At 34.6% G+C, this 14,323-nt stretch overlaps 1 protein-coding gene and 1 long non-coding RNA gene across 4 annotated transcripts in view; one reads left to right on the forward strand and one right to left on the reverse strand.

The window, feature by feature from the left end:
- The window catches only part of LOC118931485 (uncharacterized), a 102,292-nt gene that overhangs the window by 71,387 nt on the left and 16,582 nt on the right, over positions 1 to 14,323 (forward strand). The gene's annotated exons all lie outside the window — the stretch shown is intronic.
- The window catches only part of LIPK (lipase family member K), a 60,614-nt gene that overhangs the window by 34,237 nt on the left and 12,054 nt on the right, over positions 1 to 14,323 (reverse strand). Inside the window, exon 2 of one of the 2 annotated variants that reach the window (XM_057505862.1) lies at positions 13,820 to 13,964. The gene's annotated coding sequence lies outside the window, so the exon portion shown is untranslated. Of the gene's footprint in view, positions 1 to 13,819; positions 14,258 to 14,323 lie in introns of those variants that run through there. The other variant, XM_057505863.1, reaches the window with a different exon arrangement.

The raw sequence follows: 14,323 nt of genomic DNA on the forward strand, positions 1-14,323 counted from the left end.
GCCATCATTTTTTAAAAAATTTTTTCATTAAGGTATTATTGATATACACTCTCATGAAGGTTTCACATGAAAAAACAATGTGGTTACTACATTTACCCATATTATCAAGTCCCCATCCATACCCCAATGCAGTCACTCTCCATCAGTGCAGCAAGATGCCACAGATCCACTATGTGCCTTCTCTGTGCTACACTATTCTCCCCGTGATCCCCCACACCATGTGTACTAAACATAATACCCCTCAGTCCCCTTCTCCCTCCCTTCCCACTCGCCCTCCTACACCTCTCCCCTTTGATAAACACTAGTTCATTCTTGGAGTCTCTGAGTCTATACATGCCCTCATTTTATTCTCAAAATAATCCCAAGCGGTAAGAAATGCTATGCTCATTTTATTTCAAATGAAACTGGGTCTAAAGAGGTCAAGTCATTTACTTGAGATCAAACAATGATGGAGCCAAGAATCTGAACTCAGGTTGCCCGACTAAGGAAATGCTCCTAAGCATTATGCTTTTAACTGCTCAGCCTGTTCAAGTGGACTTACTAGGACCCTCTGGCTGCAATGTGCCTGATCGTTGTTACACGGTCTCAGAGACCATAAAAAACAGTGAAGATTTAGAGCCCACTCTAGGCAAGCTGAATGACCACCTATGGGGGTGTGGTCAGGGATCTGCACTTTAAATCATCATTCCAAATGCTTTACATGCATTCCAGTGAGTGGAAAATAGCTTAGAAATTGAAACTGTTTCATTCTTATGCCTGTTTTTCTGAGACCCAGCATAGAGGTTCTTGTAAATGTTTGTTAAATAAATAAACGAGGGAAAAAGTGAATGAAAATAAACATCACCAATGAGAACAAACAACAAATCAAAAGATGAGGGAAAGTGAATAAACATTATTTAAAGACTATCCTAAACTATTTTGTATCATATCTTTGTTGTCTGGTGTAATTCCACTGGCTTCATGGTCCTCTCTAACAGTAAGCTTTGAGAATTGATTATGCCCTTAATTCAGGACTTAACTTAAGGGAACGTGTTAGGAAAATTTTTAAAAATTGGTCTTTTCTCTCAAGGCATTTACAATTTAGATGCTCCAAATTCTGTTGAGTGATTGGCAGTTGAAGCCTCTAAGTTACTATCACGGAAAATGAGCCTGAGGTTCATCACACATTAGAGCAGATCCACTCTCTTCTGAAATGGGCAAGCTGGAGACCTGCGGGGCTTGTAAGGGTGCAGGTGAGGAGGGTTCACCATTTGCTACTTGTAGGAAGAGCTGGAATCTGGTCCTGAGGGGCAGCTCAAGAACGGTCTAGTCATGACAGGCTATGTTTTGCAGCTATGACACAAAGGCTACTGGCTTTGTTTCATTTCTCTGTGTAATGCATCTGGGTATGGAAGGGTAACACACCCACACAAGAGAAATCTCTTTTTCATTTTGTAAGGAGATGCAGGTCCTAACCAAACACGTCTTCTTCAGGCACTTCTAACTCTCACCCAGGCTGTGCTTACCTGTGCTTCCTAGGGGTGTATTTACCCTCCCTGCGCTATCTGAGCTCCACAGTGTTAACTCCAATTGTTGGGTATATCTGCCTAATTCAGGTACCTCTCCTTAATGATACTCCAAGTATGACAGCTTCTTTGACCTGTTTGTATGACAGCTCCCTGATGAATATGTCCCGCATTAACATCCTGCCAGGTCACACAGGATTTAAGATGTTAGGTTAAGAAGAAAGCAGACATTATAAATTCCAGGAGACTCTGTCATTAAAGGTGAAACACTTAGCCTCGAGTACCCAGGCTAAATCAATATAGATTATATTTAGTAAAGATTTACATATATATATATATATATATATATATATATATATATATATATATATATATAATCTACAGATTCTATGGGTTCATTATTCCAAATCAGCATGTCACACTGCTTTGCTATAAAGCATGACTCCCATAAATAGTATCTGTAAAAAGAACTCATGGGAAACATCTTTATCTTATCTGATTCTTATCTATTAAATGCCAGCAGCCACCCATTAGGTCATTTAAAAATGCTTCCTCACCTTTTTAAATGTCCCCTAGGGTGAATAATACTGCTAGTGTTATAAGTATATTTGTATGTATATACAAATGCTATATGTATGACTTGCTTGGAGACTCTTAACTTACAGTATCATAATTAAGACTTAGTTTAGTCCTGCAATCAAGACCCTGTTTAACTTTGTTTAATCTATTTTTTTTTCCCCTACTCTTATTTTCTTTTGGAATTTTATTGTTTGAACATCACCAATTAAACATGCCATGGCCCAGATTTTCTAAGGAACCCACTTGGGAAATGCTGCTTTAATATTTATTTCTTTTCCTGTTTTCTATTCACTATACCAAATAAAAATCTGTGTAATTAAGTCCTTTAGAGTTCTTTGACCCCATTCTCAGGGTCCAACCCCTATAACAACAAGCAATTCTCAGACACTTTATGATATCTGAGAATTCAACTCAATTCTGACACTATCTACTTGGAGACAGCATCAGATTTCACAGGTTGAGTTCTTAAATCCTCCAAGCCTGCCTTTCACCCCCCAAGTTCAGACTCCAGTCTCAAGCCCCAGGCTGATAGCTGTGCTTCCGAAGATTGGCTGTAGATTAGAGGTTCTAACTACTTCCTCCTTAGGTTTGATTTATTTGCTAGAGTAGCCCACAGAACTCAGGAAAGAGCTTGCTTACATTTACCAGTTTATTAAAGGATGTGATAGAGGAGATGAATCAACAGCCAGATGAAGAGATACATAGGGTGCGGCCCCTGAACAAAAAAGCTTCTGTCCTTGTGGAGCTTGGGGACTTGTTTGCTGGCACACAGAAGCATTCTGGTTCCCCAAGCATGCAAGCTCTCTGAAACTAGGGCAAAGGCTGTTCTATTGGATTTTTATGGCAGTTTCATTCCATAGCCATGATTGACTACATCTTTGTCCATTGGCTGATTCAACCTCCAGCTCCTTTTCCCTCCCCAGAGGTCAGGAGTGGGCTGAGAATTTCAACCTTCTAATCATATATTTGGTCATCCTAGGAACCAATCTTCACTATTGGGTTGAGTCCAAAATACCTTCATTAATTAACAAGACTTCCAGTTCACATTTATGGTACCAAAGCTTTTTCAAGAATTGTGGATGAAGGCCAAATATATCTGAGAAATATATATTTTGTCATCTGAATGACTAAATATATATTTCTTATAAGTCATAAAGGGAGGCTAAAATGACACAAATTAGCCAAAAATTGGAACCTTATCTTCAAAAAGTTTTCTGTAGGCAGATGCCCTCCATGACTGTGGTGAGAGCTGCTAGAGACTCACCCAATTTGGTTGGAAAAAAGTAATACTAGGAATGTGACTATTTGTATGGTTCTCCTCCACTGCTCAAAAATCTCTTTTCTCTAATGGTTGTTTTCTATCTTTCCCCTTAGTTACTGTAGCCAGGGGGAAATACAAGACTTTCAAAAGAATACTACGTTGCTGCATATTGTTTCAAGTATTTTATAGCAAATGTATGTGGACTATACATAGGCAACTCTCATAAGTAATACATTTTTGCATTGGCAGATAAATTGATGATAAAATCAAGGGTACCAATTTCTCAACAAATGAATATAGAAATAATACAGATCTTGCATTGCCCCATAATAGTTATTGTTAGGCTTAATAAGCAGACATTTAACCAGAGCTTATGTTGCTTGGTCAGCATTCTCAATGAATCCATACTCCAATTTTCAACTATGTGCAGAAATGGGGTGAAAATTGGCCAGAATATGCAGGTACAAAGTCCCATCATTAGCTTTATTTTACCATAGAGCAGACTGGGATTCATCAGAGAGTCATACACTGAAACTGGCGTTTATGTGTTTTCTGAACCAAAGCTTGCTTAAAAAATATTTACAACTGAATGATAATAAAAATGCTACATATCAAAATTAGGGGATGCAGCCGCAGTAATACTCAGAAAGGAATTTAGAGATTTAACTTCCTATGTTAGAAAAGAGAAAAGTTCACAATCAACAATCTGAACATCTACCTTATTAAGTAGAAAAAGAAAATCAAAGTAACTCCAAAGTAAATAGAAGGAAAGAAGTAATAAATAGAAGAAGATACAGGCAATAAAATAGAAACAGGGAGTAGAAAATTAACAGGGCCAGAAGTTGGTTCTTTGAAAAGATTAACAAAATTTATAAACATTAGCATGGATAATCAAGGAAAAAATAGTTATATAAAGTTTTACATATATAAATAAGAGAGTGAATATCATTAAAGATATTACAAACAATAAAATTATAAGGAACTATGTTGAAAACTACATGCCAATAAATTTGATAAATTAGATTAATAGGAAAATCATTTGAAAAACACAACTTCAAAGACTTTCAAGAAGAAATAGAATATTTGATTATCTCTGTATCTATTAAAGAAATTGAACTTGTTTTCAAAAGCATTGCCACACTCACAAACAAAAATTCCACTTCTGAGTACCTTGACTACTCTCAGTCTTGTTTGTTGAAAGAAATGTGTTTGAATTGGGCCATGATATACTTTGATCTTTAAAAGAAACTTATGAATAATAATAATAAAAAAAGAAACACCAATTGTTTCCTTGGTGAATATCCTATTTAACATTAAAAGAAATTATTATAATTAAGAAAAAAACTCTTTCTCAAACAGAAAAGGATGAAATTTTTCCCAGATCATTTTATAAGGCAATTGAAATGTACAATTTTATTCTAAAAGTACCTAAATAGCTAAAAATATTTGCAAATGAAACAATGTTGGATGACTTACACCACCTGATTTTAAGACTTACTATAAAGCTACAGTAATCAAGACTGTGTGGTAGTATCATATGATAAATATACATTTCAATGGAATACAACCACTGCTGCAGAAATAGACATATACACCAATGGTCAGTTGATTTTGGACAAGCTTCCAAGATAAGACAATAGAAAAGACTCATATTTCCAAAAATAATGCTAGAGCCATGCATAAAAGGAAAAAAAATCTTGACTCCATAGTCACACTATTTACAAAAGATAAAAGTAAAAGAGGCCTAAACATAAAAGCTAAAACTATAAAAGTTTGGATGAAAACAAAATCTTTGTGATTTGGGGGTAGCCAAAGATATTTAGAATACAAAAAACATGAAGGAAAAAATGATAAATTGTAACTCGTTAAGATTAAAAACCTGTACTGCTGAAAAGATACAGTCAAGAAATGTACAAGTCAAGCCATAGACTAGGAGAATATATTTGTAGGACAAATATCTGACACAGAAATTTTATCCAGAATATATAAAGATCTTTTACAGTTCAGTAAGAATAACATAGACAAAAGCCTTGAACAAACACTACAAAAGAAGATACATGAATACCTAACAAGTATATGAAAACGTGATCTATATCTTCCTAGAGAAATGCAAATTAATATTGCAGTGAGAGAGCTCCTCTCACTCTGTATAAAAGCTAGAATCAAAAATACCAATTATTTGTGAGGACTTGAAAAATTGGAACTGTCATATGTTCATAGCTGTTGGAAGTGTAAAATGGAATAAACAAAAGAAAAACAATTGATATTGTCTTATAGAGTTAAATATACAATTACCACATAACTCAGTATATGTTTATTGAAAGATTTATAAACAAATATTCATAACATGTATTTCCTAGTAGGGTCTAATTGGACATTACCCTAATATCTGCCAATGATAGAATGGATAAATAAATAGTGGTATTATCCATCCTATGAAATATTACTTAGCAATAAAAAAGGAACCAGCTACTGATACACATAAGCACAAGGATAAACCTCAGAAACATCATTTTGAGCAAAAGGAAGAAGTCAGACACAAACAGGTATATATAGTAGGATTATATTTATATGACATTTTAGGAAAAAGTCAATACTAATATACAATGATAGAAATCAGATGGTAGATGAGCTGGGGCTACAGATAGTGACTGCTGCAAGGAGACATGAAGGAACTTTCTGGGTGATGAAAATGTTTAATGTCAAAATTGAACTTATGGTGGTTATGTGGGTTTATTTATTTGTCAAACTCTTGATAGTGTTTGCCAAAATCCTTGTCCTGTTATTACCATTCACTCCTTTTCTAAAACCCCAGAAACCCTGGGGTATTTGTTGAAAATACTAGAATCTTCAGTTCTATCTCTCAGAGATGCTGACAAAATATGACTCATGAGCTACATTTTTAACCAGTACTGCCAGGGAGTTCTTAACATAGGTGGCTCCAAATTCCACTTTGAGAAACATGTCTCTAAACAGACTTAATTCCTATTTTTCTGCCTTTGTCATTGTTTCCCATACCCGTACCATCCCTGCTCTTGTACCTCCAAATCCTATCTTTCTTGCCTGGTTCACCTTTTTTGAACCATTCTCTAACTGCTTATAGCTCTGAACTTTCCTTCTAATGAGTTTGACGATGATACTACTAAACATCAAATTATTTTTCAATTGTTTCATTCATGTTTTCTCTTAAATTACATGGCAAGCTGTTTTTCCTCAAGACCTCTCAGAGATGAACAGAACATATTTTGGCAGTGAGTAGATTAACTTTAATTCTTGGTCTTCTCAAAAGATGTGATAAACAATGTCTGTAGGAATAAGCAAACACTCCCCACTCCAGATCATCAGCCACATTAGCTCTTTTGTTTCACTTTTGCTGAAATTTAACTTGATTGTTAAACAAGAAAATATCTTGGCACTTTGCTTTTTATTTCACCTCTCAGTCTTTATTTCAAAGATAGATCTGTAGGCCTATTTTCTGAAAGAGAACTTACAGGATTTGGCATATATCATATATTTGATAATATTGTTAGATTCTAATCCAGTGAACAGGTCACAGAGTTAAACTCAGTCATCTCCATGTGCTATTGTAGTATTCAAACTGATTTCTTTCTCAGATACAGCCCCTGCAGATAAATGATACTAGTCTTCCCTTTGGAAATGATTTTGGCAGGGCAGGATTTAGTCATGCACTCATATTGGTAGAACAGAGGCAAGGCTACACCAGAAAATCAATAGTCTATAGTCTGTAAAATCAGTTTCTTTCAGGAATATGTTTTCTTGCTTTGAATAATTATCTCTCCCTTTTTCTAATTACCAGCAAAATAAATGTTATTAGTAATATTTGTATTGAAAAAGTAAAATACAATGAAAATAATAACTAATAGCTACCATTTTTTAGTATGTATACTGTATAATGATAATTACTGAGAATAACTTTGTGCCAGGGCATTTAAAAATGATTTGTAAGGGCTGCAACAGTGGAGAGGCAGAGAAAGGCTTTCTGTTTGCAGACTTCCCTGGAGATGGATGTGATTCTACTGCTTTACTTGCCATCATAGGAATAAAGCTTGGTGTAGATTAAAGATGGTGGACTAGGAAGGCAAGGTAGAGACCTCCTCCTAAAAACACATAAAAGAAGAAAATAGAAAATACAACTAAAGCTGAAAACACACCACCTACACCTGAGGAAGAAGAGAAGACCACACAGAAAAGGGCCAGAAAGCATAGCAGAGCCATCTAATATAAAGGAAGAAACACAGAAACCCTGAAAAAATGAGCAGGCAGAGAACATGATCCAAACAAAACTATAAGACAGAACCCCAGAAAGAGAGAGCTAAATGAAACAGATATCTTCTTGATAAATATTTCAAAATAAAAGTCATAAAAATGCTTACAAATTTACAGAAAAGTATTCAAGATCTCTGGGAGGATCTCAACAAAGAGATAGAAGACCTGAAAAACAGCCAGCCACTCAGAGCTAAAAAATACAGTATCTGAAATGAAACATACAATGGAGGGATTTAAAAGCAGATTAGATAAGGTAGAGGAGACAGTAAATGAAATGGAAATTAGAGAACAGGAAAACAAAGAAGCTGAGGAACAGAGAGAAAAGAGGATCTCTAGGAATGGAAGAATAATCAGGGAACTATGTGACCAAACCAAATGAAACAATATTTGCATAATAGAGATACCAGAAAAAGAAGAAAGACAAATGGATAGAAAGTCTCTTTAAGGAAACAACTGTTGAAAATTTTCCCAGTTTGGGGAAGGAAATAGATACTCAGATCATGGAAGCGCAGAGATACCCTAACAAAAGGAGCTCTAGGAAGACAAAACCAAGATATATAATTAAGATGACAGAGATCAAGGATAAAGAGAGAGTATTGAAAGCTGCCAGAGAGAAAACAAGGATTTCTTATAAAGGAAATTCCATCAGGCTATCGGCAGACTTCTCAACAGAAACTCTTCAGGCCAGAAGGGAGTGGCAGAAAATATTTAATGTACTAAAATAGAAGGACCTCCAACCAAAAATCTAGCAAGATTATCATTTAAATTTGAAGGAAGTATTAAACAATATCCAGACAAACAAAAGTTAAAGGAATTTTCCACCACTAAGTCAGCCCTACAGGATATGTTAAAGGTACTGCTGAAGATGGAAATGACCCTAAGGCTAACTAGCTTTTACCAGTGAAAATAAACCCACACTAAAGGCAGTAGACCAACTAATTACAAAGCAAGTATGAAATTAAAACAAAACAAAAGAAGAAAACTCAACTATACACAAAAACAGTCAAGTGATACATAAAAAATTCAGATTATGACAACTAACATGAAAAATGTGGAAGAGGAAGAAGAAGAAATAGAAAAAAGTACCTCTAGATTGTGTTTGAAATAGAGTAATCAGCAATATAAGATAGACTGTTAACATCATAAGGAAGCTATCCTTGAACCTTTGATAACCACAAAACTAAAAAATTAAAGTCTACCTAAAATACATGCACACATACACACACACACACACACACACACACAAATAAATAAGAGAAATCCACTTACAACACTAAAGAAAACCATCAATAATAAGAAAAGAGTATAAGAGAGAAAGAAAAGAACAGAAAGGAGCTATAAAAAATGGCCAGAAAACAATTAATAAAATGGCAATAACTACATATCTATCAATAATCACCTTAAATGTAAACGGATGGATTGTGCCAATAAAAAGACATACAGTGGCAGAATGAATAAGGAAACAAGACCCTATATGTCTTCAAGAGACTCATTTCAGGCCCAAAGACATACATAGAATAAAAGTGAAGGGATGGAAAAAGATATTCCATGCAAATAATAGAGAGAAAAGCAGGAGTAGCAGGACTTATATCAGACAAAATTGATTTAAAACAAAGAAAGTAACAAGAGACAAAGAAGGACATTACATAATGATAAAGGGATCAGTACAACAAGAGGACATAACCATTATAAATATCTATGCACCCAACATTGGAGCAACTGAATATGTAAAACAAATATGAACAGAATTAAAGGAGGAAACAGATTGCAACACATTCATTTTAGGAGACTTTAACATACTACTCACATCAATAGACAAATCAATGAGACAAAAAATAAATAAGGAAACAGAGGCATTGAACAATATAATAGATCAGATGGATTTAACAGATCTACAGAACACTCCACCCAAAAGCAACAGGATACACATTCTTCTCAAGTGTACATGGAACATTTTCTAGAATAGATCACATACTAGGCCACAAAAAGAGCCTCAATAAATTCAAAAGGAATGAAATTGTATCAAGCAGCTTCTCAGATCTCAATAGTATGAAACTAAAAATAAATTACACAAAGAAAAGAAGAAGACTTACAAACACACAGAAGCTAAACCACATGCTTCTAAATAGTCAATGGGTCAATGAACAAATTAAAACAGAAATCAAGCCATACATGGAGAAAAATGAAAATGAAAACACAACAGCCCAAAATCCATGGGAGGCAGCAAAGGCAGTTCTAAGAGGAAAGTACACAGCAATACAGATTTGCTTCAAGAAACAAGAACAATCCCAAATAAACAGTCTAAAACTAAAGAAACTAGAAAAAGAAGAACAAATGAGCCCAAAATCAGTAGAAGGAGGGACATAATAAATATCATAGCAGAAAAAAATAAAATAGAAAATACCAATGAAACGAGGAGCTTGTCCTTTGAGAAAATAAACAAAATAGATAAACCCATAGCCAGACTTTTCAAGAAAAAAAGAGAAGATAAACCCATAAGCAGAATCAGTAACGAAGAAGGAATAATCACAATGAATACCACAGAAATACAAAGAATTATTAGAAAATACAATGAAAAATTATATGCCAATAAATTGGACAACATAGAATAAATGGTCAACTTTCTAGAAAAATAAAACCTAAGATTGATCCAGAAAGAAACAGAAAATTGGAACAGACCAATTACGAGCAGTGAAATTGAACTGGTAATCAAAACCTACCTGAAAACAAACTCCAGATCCTGATAGCTTCACAGCTGAATTCTACTAAATATTTAAAGAAAACCTAATACTCAGCCTTCTTAAAGTATTCCAAAAAGTAAAAGAGGAGGGAATACTTTCAAACTCATTCTATGAGACCAGCATCTCTCTAGTATCAAAACCAGATCATCTCAATAGGTGCTGAAAAAGCATTTGATAAAATTCAACATCCATTCATGATAAAAACTCTCAACAAAATGGGTATAGAGGGTATGTACTGCAACATAAAGGCCATATACAACAAACCCACAGCCAACAGCATACTTAATAGCAAAATCCTCTAAGATTAGGAACAAGACAAGGATGTCCACTCTCACAACTTTTATTCAACATAGTACTGGAGGTCCTAGCCAAGCGATCAGACAACACAAAGAGACAAAAGTCATGCAGATTGGTAAGGAAGAATTTAAGTTGTCATTATTTGCAGATGACATGATATTGTACATAGAAAACCCTAAAGAATACACCAAAGAATGACTAAATTTAATAACTGAATTCAGCAAAGTTGCAGGATATGAAATTAATACATAGAAAGCTGTTATTTTCCTATATACTAACAATGAACTAGCAGAATCAGAAAAACAACTCCATTTATAATTGCATCAAAAAGAATAAAATACCTAGGAATAAACCTAACCAAGGAGATGAAAGATCTATACTCTGAAAGCTACAAAACATTCATAAGAGAAATTAAAGAAGACACTACTAAATGGAGATCTGTCCTGTGCTCACAGATAGGAGGAATTAATATTGCCAAAATGTCCATCCTGCCTAAAGCAATTTATAGATTCAATACAATCCCTATCAAAACATCAACCCCATTCTTCAATGAACTAAAACAAAAACAAATAGTTCTAAGATTTATATGGAACTACAAAAGACTAGAAAGAGCCAAAGCAATTCTGAGAAAGAAGAACAAAGCTGGGGGATTACACTCCCTGACTTCAAGCTCTAGAGCTATAGTAATTAAAACAATTTGGTACTGGCACAATAACAGATCCATAGATCAATAGAACGGAAAAGAGAACCCAGATATAAACCCATGCATATATGGACAATTACAATATGATAAAGAAGTCATGAATATACAATGAGGAAAAGACAGCCTATTCATCAACTGGTGTTGAGAAAACTGGACAGCTGCATGTAAGAGAATGAATCTGAATTATGTCTAACTTCATACATAAAAGTAAACTCAAAATGGATCAAAAACCTGAATGTAAATCATGAAATCATAAAACACTTAGAAGAAAACATAGGCAAAAATATCTTGAATATAAGGAAGAGCAGTTTTTTTCCTGTACACATCTCCTTGGGCAAGGGAAACAAAATGAAAAATGAACAAGTGGGATGACATCAAACTAAAAACCTTCTGAATAGCAAAGGACACCATCAGCAGAACAAAAAGGCATCCTACAGTATGGGAGAATATATTCATAAACAACTCATCTGACAAGGGGTTAATATCTAAAATATATAAAGAACTCATACACCTCAACACCAAGAAAATAAATAACCTGATTAAAAAATGGGCAGAGAACCTGAATAGATATTTTTCCAAAGAAGACATACAGATGGCCAACAGGCATATGAAAGGATGCTCCACATCACTAATCATCAGGGAAATGCAAATTAAAACTGCAATGAGATATTACCTCACACCAGTTAGGATGGCCAACATCTAAAAGACAAGAAATAACAAATGCTGGTGAGGATGCAAACAAATAGGAACCCTCCTACACTGTTGGTGGGAATGCAAATTGGTGCAACTACTGTGGAAAGCTGTATGGAGGTTTCTCAAAAAACTAAAAATAGAAATACCATTTGACCCAGGAAATCCACTCCTAGGAATTTATACAAAGAAAATGAAATCTCTGATTCAAAAAGACATATGCATCCCTATGTTTATCGCAGCACTATTTTCAATAGCCAAGATATGGAAGCAACCTAAGTGTTCATCAATTGACAAATGGATAAAGAAGATTTGGTGTACATATACAACGGAATATTATTCAGCCATAAAAAGAAAAGAAATCCTGACATTTGCAACAACATGGATGGATCTAGAGGATATTAATGCTTAGTGAAATAAGCCAGGTGGAGAAAGACAAATACGATATGATTTTACTTATTTGTGGAATATAAAGCAGCAGTAGACTCATAGACACTGAACCATGACTAGTGGTTATGAAGGGAAAGGGGTTGAGGTAGGTGAGGGGAGGAGGGGGAGGGGAATAAAAGGAAACAGTAATTCGCAATCACAACATAAATTGCGGGGGCTGTTGAACCATGGTGAGGTACATTTGAAACCAACATAAGATTGTATATAATAATACTTAAAGAAAGTGAAAAAAAGAAACCCAAAAATGATTTATATGAATTAACTTATTTAATTCACAAAACAATGTTACTGGTAGGCACTAGTATTATTATCTTGTGTTTGTTTATTTTACAGAAGATGAACCTGAGGCACAGAGAGGATTGTACATTAGCTAAATTCACATAGATAGCAATTGTTGGCACTGAGATTTATATCTAGTTGGTTTGATTCAAGATACTATGATTATAACCACCACCCTATGCTGCCTGTCCCATGTATGGTGGAACATTCCTTGTGTCATTTTCTTTAATGACTATCAGCCTGACTACATGTCATGGAATTCCCAATAATTTAATATAAAAAGTTACAGGCTGAAAATGTTACTCAGAAGAAGTTGCTCATCTATCCAGCTTCCTCATTCTTGGTCCTCTGGTCAAAAATCAGATAAACTTCATTCAAGAGAAAAAACAGTGTACCATCTCAAGTTTCCTCTCTCTTTCTCTCTATATCACTTCCTCTCTCTGTCTTCCTTTTTTTCCCATTTAACACTCCTTTTCTCCTTCCTTACCTCTGTAGCAGGAAGAGTCACGTCAACATTTTGGTTTTAAAGGGCTTCTAAATAAGAGTATTCTCTCTGTGCCAATAAACAGAGGTGGGAGTTGAAACAGCACAGATCAATCAGTTTTAGATGCCCACAAAAGCTATAATGAGGCTGAAGAGGTGTTGTGTGCTAATAAGAAGAGAAAAACAAACTTTGGCTCAAATAATTCAGTAAGCAGTCTGGAATAATAAAACACACTGTCTGGAAAAATCAGGATATACCTGCTGCAAAACACCTTATCTGTTCACCATTTATGGGAATGTAGGCCATAGCATATGGCCCAAGGCAGGCCCAGAATATGATTTGCTGATTAAATGTGAGAATGGTAAGTAAGTAAATGCAACTTACTTGCTTTGTTAACAAACATTTATTGTTGTCATTACTGGTTTTAGTTCTTTATAGCTGAAAAATATTACTAAAAAGTTACTGTATACTTCTTATCTACTAAAGAAGTGGCAAAAAAAATATGATTTTAACTGAGAGCATTCAAGTCATCATTACACTCACCAATTTTCCTGAGTGGTATTACTGCAGCTGTTTTTATGTCCTTCAGTGCTACTGGGGTGTGCTCCTCCACAGTAAATTGTCTTTATTCCTCTGGATACATAATTTGGCAGCCAAGATTATTAGAATAATATGGAAATTAATCAAACTAGGAAATAAAAGAGGATCAGTTACAAAACTGAAAAATACATTTGACAAAACTCAATACCTCTTCCTAACAAAATATTGTCAGCAAATTAGAATATTTCTCAGTAATCTGAAGGATTTGTATTAAAACTTTCCAGCTCTAATTATAATCAGTGATAAAATAATGAATACTTTCATCTTAAGAATGAAATGAGAAAGGATATCAGCTTTAATCACTACTATTCAGCATGGTGCTGCATGCACTATTAAACCCAAGCAAAAAGAAAAAGAAGAAACAAAGCAAAAAAGAATAAAGATGGGAAAGTATAAGTAAAACTGAATTTATTTACAGATGATGTTACGGTACATTTAGGAAATCTT

Source organism: Manis pentadactyla, chromosome 8, assembly GCF_030020395.1.
Source record: "Manis pentadactyla isolate mManPen7 chromosome 8, mManPen7.hap1, whole genome shotgun sequence".
NCBI lineage: Eukaryota > Metazoa > Chordata > Mammalia > Pholidota > Manidae > Manis > Manis pentadactyla.